The 12,054-nt window shown below is 45.7% G+C and overlaps 1 protein-coding gene across 8 annotated transcripts in view; it reads right to left on the bottom strand.

Moving 5' to 3' along the window:
- LOC125631098 (KAT8 regulatory NSL complex subunit 1) overlaps window positions 1-12,054 on the bottom strand; it is a 139,930-nt gene that overhangs the window by 116,420 nt on the left and 11,456 nt on the right. For 2 of the 8 annotated variants that reach the window (XM_048837287.2, XM_048837289.2), the window contains one exon: window positions 2,274-2,475. The exons of the other annotated variants lie outside the window; for them this stretch is intronic. The gene's annotated coding sequence lies outside the window, so the exon portion shown is untranslated. The remainder of the gene's footprint in view (window positions 1-2,273; window positions 2,476-12,054) is intronic. 8 annotated transcript variants of the gene reach the window in all.

A 12,054-nucleotide genomic window follows, 5' to 3' on the forward strand; every position in this document is an offset into this window, starting at 1 on the left:
TTCCCGACTCAGAACCAGTTATTAAGAAAGTTCTCTGCTGCACACGCAAGTCTAACTCTTCAGGGTGACAACTCCATTCTTCCAATGCCAATTTAGAGGCTCTGATCCTATCGAAGTCTTACAACACATGGATTAATTCCCTTCTGAGACTACTTCTGCACGGGGGGGGGGGAGAAGAGGTGTAGATACCATGGTGCCTGGGAATTCCTTGTTCAGTGTTTATCAGGATCTCAGTGACAACATCCAACTCCCAAGACACACTCAAATTTTAAATATAGTTAGGTGGCCTCTTCAAGAACAAAGTATGTGGCTTTTAAAGAGATATCCTGTGTCATATTTCAGCCTCACTGAATTAAATTCTTCCAACACTTAAGGGACTTTACTAAGGAGGGTTGTCTCTAAGTTCCCTGTAAGCTGCGCGGCTGCACAGCAGCCTATTTAGCACCACTCAGACGCTCAAGGAACCGTCCAGGGACTTGCTGCGGCTGGGGGAGAGGCACCTCTCCCCCAGTCTAGCCCCCAACTTGCCGCAGCCAGGACACCCCTCCCCCAGCCCCAACTCTGCTGTGGCATGGCCACAGCAGCCGGAGGCGGACCCAGGCATAGCCAGGGGATGGCTGCCTATCCTGAAGGCCCAACCCCAGAGCTGCCGCAGCAAGGGGAAGCGGCCCGGACCCAGGCACAGCTGGAGGATGGCCGCCTATCCGGAAGGCCCAAACCCAGAGCTGCCACAGCGAGGGGAGGTGCCTCTCCAGCCCAGGTGCTGCTGCGAGGAGAGAGCCTCTCCCCTGCCATAGCCCCGAGCACCCTCCTGCACCCCAAACACCTCACCCCCTGCTCCCCAACCCTGAGCTCCCTCCCACCCTTCGAACCCCTCGGCCCCACCCCCAGCACATGAATTTTGTTAAGTGCACCGATATGAAGGTGATGTGTCACAGCCCCCATATTGGTGCATATCATAAAATTCATTCCGCACATGGGTGGGAAAATTAGAAGGAACACTGCCAGTGATATGCTCATTAGTAATTTCATACAATTTTGGATAAGAGATTTTAATTGGCAATCCTACAAGTCTAATATATGGTAAATTTTTGCTAGCTCACCAAATCTGATGCTCATTATTAAGGGAAGTAAAGTCAACTCTGAAGTGATACCACCTCCTCCTAGATATCAAATACTATATATGACTCAATCACATTTCAACTGCTGAGAAGACTTCCTGGAGCCTCTGATCAAGTCCTAGTTACACTACTACATATCATGCATCAATCACGTTAAAGCTAGGAACCTCAAATTCTTTAAATTCTCTACCTAAGAGGCACACCCAATTGCATTTGATTATCATTGTCCTGCTGCAAGATGATGTGTCTCTAAAGCAGGATTCGAACTCAGCTTGCTGGTTCCCACTTCCATATTTCATCCATTAAGCCGGCATCATTTCCACCTGGAGCTCAGAAGATTACACTGCAGTGACAAAACCAGCATCTACAGTATAATTAGCTTCTAGAGAGTGTTCTTATTTTAAGTAGAGCAATATGAAAATGATTGCTAGGCAGAGCTAGAAAGTCAGTTTCCCTGCAGGCATAGCTAGCTAGCTGGCAATAAGGCTTCAAAGTATGAACAACAGAGAAGCATACAAATTCCTATCAGCTAATTAGTTTTGCTCACTGTACTTAGAGTAGTAACTCAGAGTGACACAGTCCTGATATGGAAGAGATTTTGTCCCTAAAAACAATGAATTAATATCAAATATATGCAGACAATAGCAACCATTACTTAGTACATAGACTCATTCAGATTTGTCATATCCCTATGTAAATTCCCAGTCAAGAAAAGAGTGAATTGTATTTTAAAATTTCAATTTAATCATCAATTTAAAAGGTCCTCCATTAAAATAAATCTCTACAATGCTATATTAATATTTCAAAATTCATAAGTTTATTACATAGCAGCAACTAAGTCGACTTTCATTGTTTTCAGAGCTCATCTACATGTTTACAGCCTCTCAAGAGTGTAAGAAAGTAACACTGTAAATCTGACGATACAGAAATCAAAACTGACTACATGCACCCTCTCTCGTAAATACAAAGCACACGCCAAGAAGAGAGATTGTTAGCATCTGTTTTAGTAACAAATTCTCATGTGAAATTGGATAAAAGATTTGCAATATTTTTAAGTTGTGTCCATTTAAAGGCACCAGCTAAGGACTGCTGAATATCGCACCCCCAGCTTTTTCCCCCATCAGTACCCTCAGAGGAATTTCTTAAAATTACCTTTGAGATTGCTTCACTGGTATCTGCAGACAGACACATTGCGCTTAAGGCACTTTACATCACTAGTAATCATACGACTGACTGAGAATGTGCCATTTTCAGTCACATTATAGGTGGCATTACCAGCTCCTCCTAGAGTTCAGGTTGCTTGATACTTCCCATTATAAGATGCTTTTTATCAGGGATGTGCCTTTTCCTGTTCCTGTGAAAAAAGTCCAAATTTGGCAGTTATCAGCCTTTGAAAAAGTCTCAGTTTGCACGTGTTCAGCAGACTTAAGAGTTTGGCAGCTAAATTATCCAGAGATTATCTGTACTGGGAATGCTCCATCCTGCGGCTGAGAAGGAATTACTTTACAATCACTGTTTCGGACTGCTGGGGGTCATTGCACCAGGTACAAAACTTTCTTAATTATCTTTCTGCTGACACCCGGACAGGGTGGAGGAGGACACAACATGACTAATACGGAGGGAACAAGAGCTTTACTGGAGGAGGGGTGGCACATGCGAAGACAAGCAATCAGAGTGGAGAAGAGAGAAGACTATGCCTGGCAGGGGCTGTGCATAGAGAGAGACTGGGAGGAGACAAGGTGCTGCAAGGGTGGAGGGGGGAAGGATTGGGACTGACTTGGCAAAAAGATGGTACTGGAAACCAGTGGAAAGGGGCCGGGGGAGAGACATTAGATGAGAAGCCCAGGACAGGATAGCCATGAAGACTTGAGAGCAGAGCGGTGCTGACAGACAGATTCATACATTCCATGGCCAGAAGGGACCATTGTGATCATCTAGTATGGAACAAGGGCAGAACGGTATCAGGATTAGGGAGGGAGATAATGCACAAGAAACTATGACCACTAGAGACACCCCTCTCCAGAACAGAATTCAAGATTCCAGTCTCAACATTCCTCTGTCAGCAAATATCTGTGAAACTAACTGCTATATGTGGGTCTCATCCTCATCTAGTGGCTGGTCATCTGCCTTTATGTGAAACTACTACAGCCATCAGTTACTCTGTTACCCAAGTGGTTGTGCTATGGATTTAAAAGTTTCATCACATCCGATGGGAAAAAAAAATGGGTGTCAATGATTCCACACAAAACATTCCATTAAGTTTAGTTTAAAAAACAACAAAAGCCCACACACACACACACCACACCAGAGAATTACATACAAAAGCATACATTAATAGAATGTTAAGATGGTAAATTCAAGTACTCAAGTTATGAAATGCCAGAATTAACACTGCATGTGCAAACCTAATTCGACTCCCCTGTGCGTATGCATTATTATGCAGTCCTAATTACGTGACTGTTTTTGCCATAAGATCTTTGCCTCATTCAGTGCACAGAAAGTACCATGCTCTAGGAATGAATCAGGATTATGTACTGAAAGAGGCTGTTGGTACAACCCCTGTCTCATTTGTGGCTGAAGCTGAAATGTGTTTAGTGCAGGAAGCAAAGGACTGCATGAAGAGAAAGGTTGTTTTCATGGTTAAAGCAATCTCATTTTCTGGGTGCCCAACTCTAGACCATGGGGTTGAATCTGAAGAAATGTTAAGCACTGTATAGCTGCATCTGAAGTCAAATGGAGATGTGCTCGAACATAGAAAGTGTTATATAATGCTACATACTCTGAAAAATATGAAGTCCTCAGCCTCTCAAATTGGGCACCCAAACTTAAGATCAAAGGTGTCCACTAATTTCTCAATGCATCAGTTCTCCAGCTGCAGAATGCAGCTACTTCATCTCATGTTACAGGCATGTTTTGAAAGTAAGTTAGTATTTATGAAACACACAGCTACTAACAAACATCAAAAAACCAACATGGAAATAGTCGTATAGTGTGCACTAAATAAGGCATGGGGCCAAACTCTGGAAGACTATGATAAAACAAAATGTTGAATAGTTGCTCCTCAAATAAACACTATCCTTCCTATGTACTGAATGAGAGAGGTCCTGTGGGGGGAAAAAAATATGTGATCATATAGTTCAGAGTATCATAACACATACACACAAGAAGGGCAAAATAAATTTTCCTCGGCAGCCTTAACTTTGGCATGGCCTAACTTGATCTCACAACCTTAAGTAATATCGAAAATACTGTTTTTAGCAAAAGCAGAATTAAAAATGTAAGAATGGCCATACTGGGTCAGAGCAATGATCCATGTAGCCCAGTATCCGGTCTTCTCATAGTGACTGGTGCCAGATGTTTCAGAGGGAGTGAAAAGAACAGGGCAATTTATCGAGTGAGCCATACGATCATCCAGTCCCAGCTTCTAGCAGTCAGAAGTTTAGGAACACACAGAGACACAACCACATCATGGCTAATAGCCATTGATGGACCTATCCTCCAACATATCTAAGGTCTTGTCTACATTACAGAGTTTTGTTGACAGAAGTCATGCCGACACTCAAAAAGAACTATAATAAATATTGGTACTGCAGTTCACACTCTGTTAGCAAAGCGCGTCCACACTTGGGGTACTAGCATCGACAGTATGAGCAGTACACTGTGACTACCTATCCCACAGTCCAGCTCGACACCTTCTGCTGTTATATCTTGTGGGATAACGGAGCGGATTGCAGCACATCTTGGGACCGGGCTCAGTGTCCCGTGATGCATTGCTTTCTGTCCCAGCATTCCACAGGCTTCCTGCTTTCTTTCATGGCATTTTTCAAATGGCCCTACTTTGCTGTGCACCCCGGCATTTTTGTGAGAAGGAATGGATTCCGCACTGCTCTCCTATGCTCTGATAACTGTCATGAAGACACTGCGGATGGCAGTGCAGTTAATCACAAAGCTCCTAACCGAAGACAACTCCCAGATGCCTGACATGCTGTGTAATATGGATAAGAGCAACTTCAGATTGCTTTTGGCATTCTCAGAACAGCTGCAGAGGGTCGCTTTTGGGCTTGGGAAACAAGCACTAAACGATGGGATCACATCATCAGACAGGTGTGGGATGACGAGCAGCAGCTCTAGACCTTTCCGATGTGGAAAGCCACCCTCCTGGAACTATGGGCGGAGCTTGCCCCAACACTGCGGTGCAAGGACACCAGAACCAGAGCTGCCCTATTGTTAGAGAAGCGTGTGGCACTGTGTGGAAACTGGCGACTCCAGACTGCAACAGGTCGGTCGCAAATCAGTTTGGAGTTGAGAAGTCAGCCACTGAGGATGCATTAACATAAGCGTGCAGGGCAATAAATCGCATCCTGCTACAAAGGACCGTGACTCTGGGAAATGCGCGTGAAATAGTGGAAGGCTTTCCTTAGTGGGTTTCCTTAAATGTGGAGGGGCTATAGATGGCACACACATTACAATTTTGGCACCAGACCATCTTGTGACTGAGTACATCAATAGGAAGGGGTACTTCTCCATGGTGTTGCAGGCGCTTGTGGATCACCCTGGGCGTTTCACTGATAACAATGCAGAGTAGTCCTGAAAGGTGGATGACCTTCAGGAACACCAGCCTGTATAGAAAGCTACAAGCGGGGACTTTCTTTCCAGACCAGAAGATTACAGTGGGGGATACTGATATGCTCATAGTGATCCTAGACACCTGGCGTACCCCTTACAGCCATGGATCATGAAATCTTACACGGGAAACCTGGATAGCAGTAAGGAGCAGTTCAACAACAGGCCGAGTAGGTGCTGGATGACTGTGGAATGTGCCTCTGGCAGATTAAAGGTGCGCTGGCAATGCTTTTATGGCAAGTTAGACCTCAATGAGGATAATATTCAGAGACCCGCTGAAGTATCCATGGGGCTCTTGGCGGTGGGGTCGCCACTGAGGATAGTGTCCACCTCCTTACAGAGCTAGCGGGTCTTAGGTACAGCACCAGAGTGAGGGTTCACCTCCCTCACCTAATGGTTTGCTTGCCTCAGCTCTATTATCTTCACTCTGCACTACAGAGTGTCCCGATAATAGCTCTTTTCACAAAAGTCTTGAGAAATGTGCCTGTAGGCATTCCAATTCCTATAGCTCAAGCACAGCTGGGATTGCACAGCCTCCTCTCCCCATATACTGATCAGATCCAACAGCTCCACAGTGGTGCAAGCTGGAGAGCGTTTGCTGCAATAACCTGCCATGATCACCTGGGAAGATGTGATCAGACCTCTCCACCCCAAGCAAACAGAAAATGGAATTTCAAAAATTCCCAGGGCTTCTAAGGTGGAGGGCCAGATGGTTGTTTACTTGGCTGTAGGGCAGTGGAGTTCAAACTGTTGACCAGAGCAGACACAATGGGCATTGTGGGACACCTCCTGGAGGCCAATTAAAGCAATAAAACCAGCGTGGTGTCTACTCTGGCACTTTGTCAACAAAAATTTTGCACAAAAAGCCTTATGTCTATCATCAGGGTGGTTTTATTTATTTGTCGACAAAACTTTGTAGCGTAGACAAGGCCTAATTCTTTGTTGAACACAGGTATACTTTTAGCTTTCACAATATCCCAAAGGCAATGAGTTCTACAATTTACATTGTGTGAAGTACTTCCTTATGTTTGTTTTAAACCTGCTGCCTATTAATTTCATTGGGTGACCCCTGGTTCTTGTGTTACGTGGCGGAGTAAACAACACTCCTGTATTCACTTTCTTCATACAACTCATGATTTTATAGACCTCTACTGTATCCCCCGCTCAGCCTCATCTTTTCTCCAACCTGAACAATCCCAGTCTTTCATCTCTTTCAAATGGAAGCTATTTCATTTTTGTTACCTTTCTCTGTATGTTTTCCAGTTCTAATATATCTTTTTTGAGATGGGGCAAACCAACTGCATGCAGTATTCAAGGTATGGGAGGACCATGGATTTCTATAGTGGCATTTTATTTTCTGTGCTATCTATTCCTTTCCTAGTGGTTCCTAACATTGTTCACTTTTTTGATGGTCACTGCACTCTGAGCAGATGTTTTCAGAGAACGATCCTTGATGAATCCAAGATCTTTTCCTTGAGTGATAACAGCTAATTTAGTCCTGATCATTTTGTATGTATAGGTTGGATTATTTTCCCAGTGTGCATTACTTTGCATTTATCAACAATGAATTTAATCTGCCATTTTGTTACCTGGTCCCCCAGTTTTGTGAGAGCCCTTTGTAACTCTTCAGTTAGTTTGGACTTAACTACCTTGAGTAATTTTGTATCATCTGCAAACTTTACCACTGCACTGTTTACCCCCTTTTCCAGATCATTTATGAGTTTGTTGAACAGCACTGGTCCCAGCACCTCTTTCCACTGTGACAAATGACCATTTATTCCAACCCTTTGTTTCCTGTCTTTTAACCAGTTACTAATCCATGAGAGGACCTTCCCTTTTATCTCATGACTTCTTACTTTGCTAAAGAGCCTTTGATAAGTGACCTTTCTGAATGTTCCAGTACACTATATCCACTGGATCACCCTTGTCCATATTTGTTGACAGTTTCAAGGATTAGTTAAGTGTTTGTTTCTTTCAACAAAAATATTTTAAAATAATTTTACTACAAAGGCAACGTTAGAGCATGTACTACCTCCACACCATAGTCTCCTAAAGTTTTTCAGCACACAAAAAAACGCAATACAAAATTAGGTTCAAAAGGAGATGCACTACATGCATCAAGAGGGAAACAAAACTAACATGGAATACCACTTCAAATACAGCAAATCCCCAGAGATTAGAAGCTTTGCAGACACCGACTACGCAGAGGCTGATATGAAACATAAGCCCCACCTCTCCAGGGAAGGTAAGCAGCGCAGCACCACCTCTGCCAACCAAAAAGCTGGTGGGAAGAACCCTGGAATTTCCAACAAGGTTCTGATCCTGGGCCTTTGCTCAGGAGTTCTTTTATATCTACTTCTGGTTATTAAGTCATCAGTTTTGAAGATCCCCTACCCACTAGGAGGGAAAAGCCTCCCGGCCCCCAGAAGGCCTGACTTCTTCGGCAAGAGTGCTCTATTCAGCCCCTTCCTTAACCTCCTAGCAGATGAATCTCTCCATCTATTGCTCTGCCTCTTCCAGCCTTCTTTATTTGGGTCCTCTTAACTCACATGAATAGCTTTCTAATGCTTGCCATTATAACTTATTTATCACTGCTGCTAGGCAGTTCTGAGGAGTGCAGGGAAACTGACAAACAATCACGTCAATTTCACTTTGCTGATACTTGTGAAACCTCAGAGGATCAACTGAGACAATTGGAGATGTTCACTGAAAGAGTCATGGACATAGGATAGAAAGGACGGAATATCAAAGATTCCCCCCTCCTCACAACAGCCAAGGAGTTCTGCTAGGTCAGGGATGGGCAAACTTTTTGGACCGAGGGCCACATCTGGGAATAGAAATTGTATGGCGGGCCATGAATGCTCACAAAATTGGGGTTGGGCTCTGGTTGGGGGTGCTGGCTCTGGGGTGCGACCAGAAATGAGGAGTTCAGTGTGCGGGAGGGGGCTCCGGGCTGGGATGGGGAAGTGTGAGGGGTCCGGGTTGCGGTGGGGTGGGCTCTGTGGTGCGGCTGGGGATGAGGAGTTTTGGGTGTAGGAGGGTGCTCTGGGCTGGGACCGAGGGGTTTGGAGGGCGGGGGGGATCAGGGCAGGCTCTGGCTGGGAGTGCGGGCTCTGGGGTGGGGCTGGGGATGAAAGGTTTGGGGAGCAGGAGGGTGCTGCGGGCTGGGATCGAGGGGTTCAGAGGGTGGGAGGGGGATCAGGGCTGGGGCAGGGGGTGGGGAGAGGCTCAGGGGTGCAGGCTCCCAATGGCGCTTACCTCAAGCGGCTCCTGGAAGCAGCAGCATGTCCCTTCTCCGGCTCCTATGTGGAAGTGCAGCCAGGCGGCTCTACATACTGCACCATCCGTTGGAGCATGTACAGGCCGGAGCGGGGGTGTACAGGAGTGGAGATGCGGGACAGATTCCAGGAGCTGCGTGGAGCAGCCCCCGACCCTGCGCTCTGGCTGGAGTGCCAGAATGGGGCCATGCCGAGGCTTCTGGAGGCCACACAGTGCTTCCCCCAACCCTGTGCCCCAGCTGGAGCGGGGCCACACCATGGATTCCAGGAGCTGTGTGGTGAGTCCCCTAACCCTGCTCCCCGGCTGGAGCACTGGAGCAGGGCAAGCCCCAGCTCCCGCTCCCCAGCGGGAGCTTGAGGGCTGGATCCAGCCAGCGGGCCGTAGTTTGCCCACCCCTGTGCTAGGCAGAACCAGGACAGTGATGTTATCAGACACCTACTAATCAGAGGCTTATAAAGAAGATTAAACTGCTGAGCAGGACAGAGGTGCAGCACCCTAGTAAGAATTTTAGCATCCTCTATGTGGTGGATGGAGGGTGGAGACCGCTTTCTAGAAGGATGCTGCCTCTCGACAATGATTCCCTTCCATCCACTTCTAGCTAATAAATTACCACAGGGGGAAATAGAATACTCACCTCACTAGATAACTGGAAAATAAACATAAGGAAGAGGATCATTCAAGAAACTGATGATGCAGCCTAATCTGTAGGATTATGTGCATCATAAAAATCTGCAGTTAAAAAGAGCCCTCTTTTCCAACCATCTCAAAGTACTTAAAGGTTAATTACAGCCCTAAGACACACTTGAACATCAGTAAGCCCTAACTGACAGGGGAAACTGACACATATATTTAAGTTACTCTGCTATAGTCCAACTGTGTCAGTGATAGGAACAGAACCAAGATTACCTGTCTCCAAGTTTTGTGCTCTGATCAGTAAATGATCAATATCATTATCATAGATTCACAGATTCCAAAATCAGAAGGGACCACTGTGATCATCTAGTCCAGGGGTGGGCAAACTTTTTCGCCCCACGGCCACATCTGGGTACTGAAATTGTATGGGAGGCCATAAATGCTCACGAAATTCGTGGTTGGGGTGCAGGATCTGGATGGGGGTGCGGCCAGAAATGAGGAATTCAGGGTACGGGAAGGGGTGGTTGGGTGTGGGCTCTGGGGTGGGGATGGGGATAAAGGCTTGAGGGTGCAGGAGGGTGCTGTGGGCTAGGATTGAGGGGTTTGGAGGGGGATCAGGGTTGTGGCAGGGGGTCGGGGTGCAGGCTCTGGGCAGCGCCTACCTCAAGTGACTCCCAGAAGCAGCAGCAGCATGTCCCCCCGCTCTGGCTCCTACATGGAGGCAAGGCCAGGCGGCTCTGCGTGCTGCCCTGTCTGCAGGTGCCGCCCCTGCAGCTCCCATTGGTCACGGTTCCCAGCCAATGGGAGCTGCAGGGGCAGTGTGCGGGGGACAGTGTGCGGAACCCTGTGGCTGCCCCTCTGGGTAGGAGCCGGAGGGGGGACATGCCACTGCTTCTGGGAGCTGTGCGGAGTGGGGCAAGCCCCCAACTGTGCTACCCGGCGGGAGCTCAACAGCCAGATTAAAACATCTGGAGGGCTGAATGGGGCTCCCAGGCCATAGTTTGCCTACCCCGATCTACTCTGACCTCCTATATAACACAGGCCACACAATGCTCCCAAAATAATTCCTAGAATATTCCTAAAATAACTTCCAGGAAAATATCCAGTTATAGAATCTACCACACACCTTGGTAAACTGAAACAATGGTTACTTACTCTCTCAAAAATTTCTGCCTTATTTCCAATCTGAATTTGTCTGGCTTCAAGTTCCAGCCACAGATTGGGGATTATATCTTTCTCTGGTAGATTGAAGAGACCGTTATTAAATATTCGTTCCCCATGGAGGTACTTACAGAATGTAATCAAGTCACCCCTTCACCTTCTTTTTGTTAAGCTAAAAAAACTGAGCTCCTTGAGTCTGTCACTGTAAGGCAGATTTTCTAATCCTTTAATCATTCTCACGGCTCTGCTCTGAACCCTCTCCCATTTATCACCACCCTTCTTGAATTGTGGACACCGAAGAAAGCTCATGCTCAAATAAATTGGTTAGTCTCTAAGGTGCCACAAGTACTCCTTTTCTTTTTGTGAATACAGACTAACACGGCTGTTCCTCTGAAACCTTCTTGAATTGTGGACACCGAAGAAAGATAACCCTTCTATTCCTACTCGAAATTCCTGTTTATGCACTCAAGGACTGTATTAGCCCTTTTGGCTACAGCAGTGAGCTGGGAACTCATGTTTAGTTGATTATCCACCATGACACTTTTTTCAGAGTCACTTCTTCACAGGATAGATTACATAATATTGAAACTTTGCTGAGTGTTCTAAATACATCCTACAACTGTTGTTTGCATCTTTGGTTCTACATGCCAAACTAAGCAACTGTCCAGCCTGTTAGTCACTTCCTCCCTAGAAAGCAAAAATAATAGCTTGTAATAAATATGCAATACTTTCAAAGCACACATATGACCTCTATTAAAGCCAATTGATTACTAAATTAACAGTATGAAAAACTTGGTGGTTTTAATTTGTAACATAAGTCCAAAAAATCCCAATTTCACTATGCTGAAAGTTGTTTGTTGACAAGGATAGTGGTCTTTCAAGATCTCTATGCTCAAAAGGAACAGTGAGTTTCAGAAAGGGGCAATTTTATTTATTTTAAACAGGAAGGTTCTCTTTGTTTCTCTCCCTTTTGTACTTTTCACCCCACAAATCATGGCCTGTTTTTGATCTTTTCCAACTAGTACGCTTCTTTAGGCAGGGAACTCCTCGCCCTGAATGTCTGTGAAGAGACAAAAAGAAAAAGGAGTACTTGTGGCACTTTAGAGACTAACAAATTTATTAGAGCATAAGCTTTCGTGAGCTACAGCTCACTTCATTGGATGCATACCGTGTGATCATCGTGAAGTGAGCTGTAGCTCATGACAGCTTATGCTCTAATAAATTTGTTAGTCTCTAA

Source organism: Caretta caretta, chromosome 2 (assembly GCF_965140235.1).
Source record: "Caretta caretta isolate rCarCar2 chromosome 2, rCarCar1.hap1, whole genome shotgun sequence".
Taxonomy (NCBI): Eukaryota; Metazoa; Chordata; order Testudines; family Cheloniidae; genus Caretta; species Caretta caretta.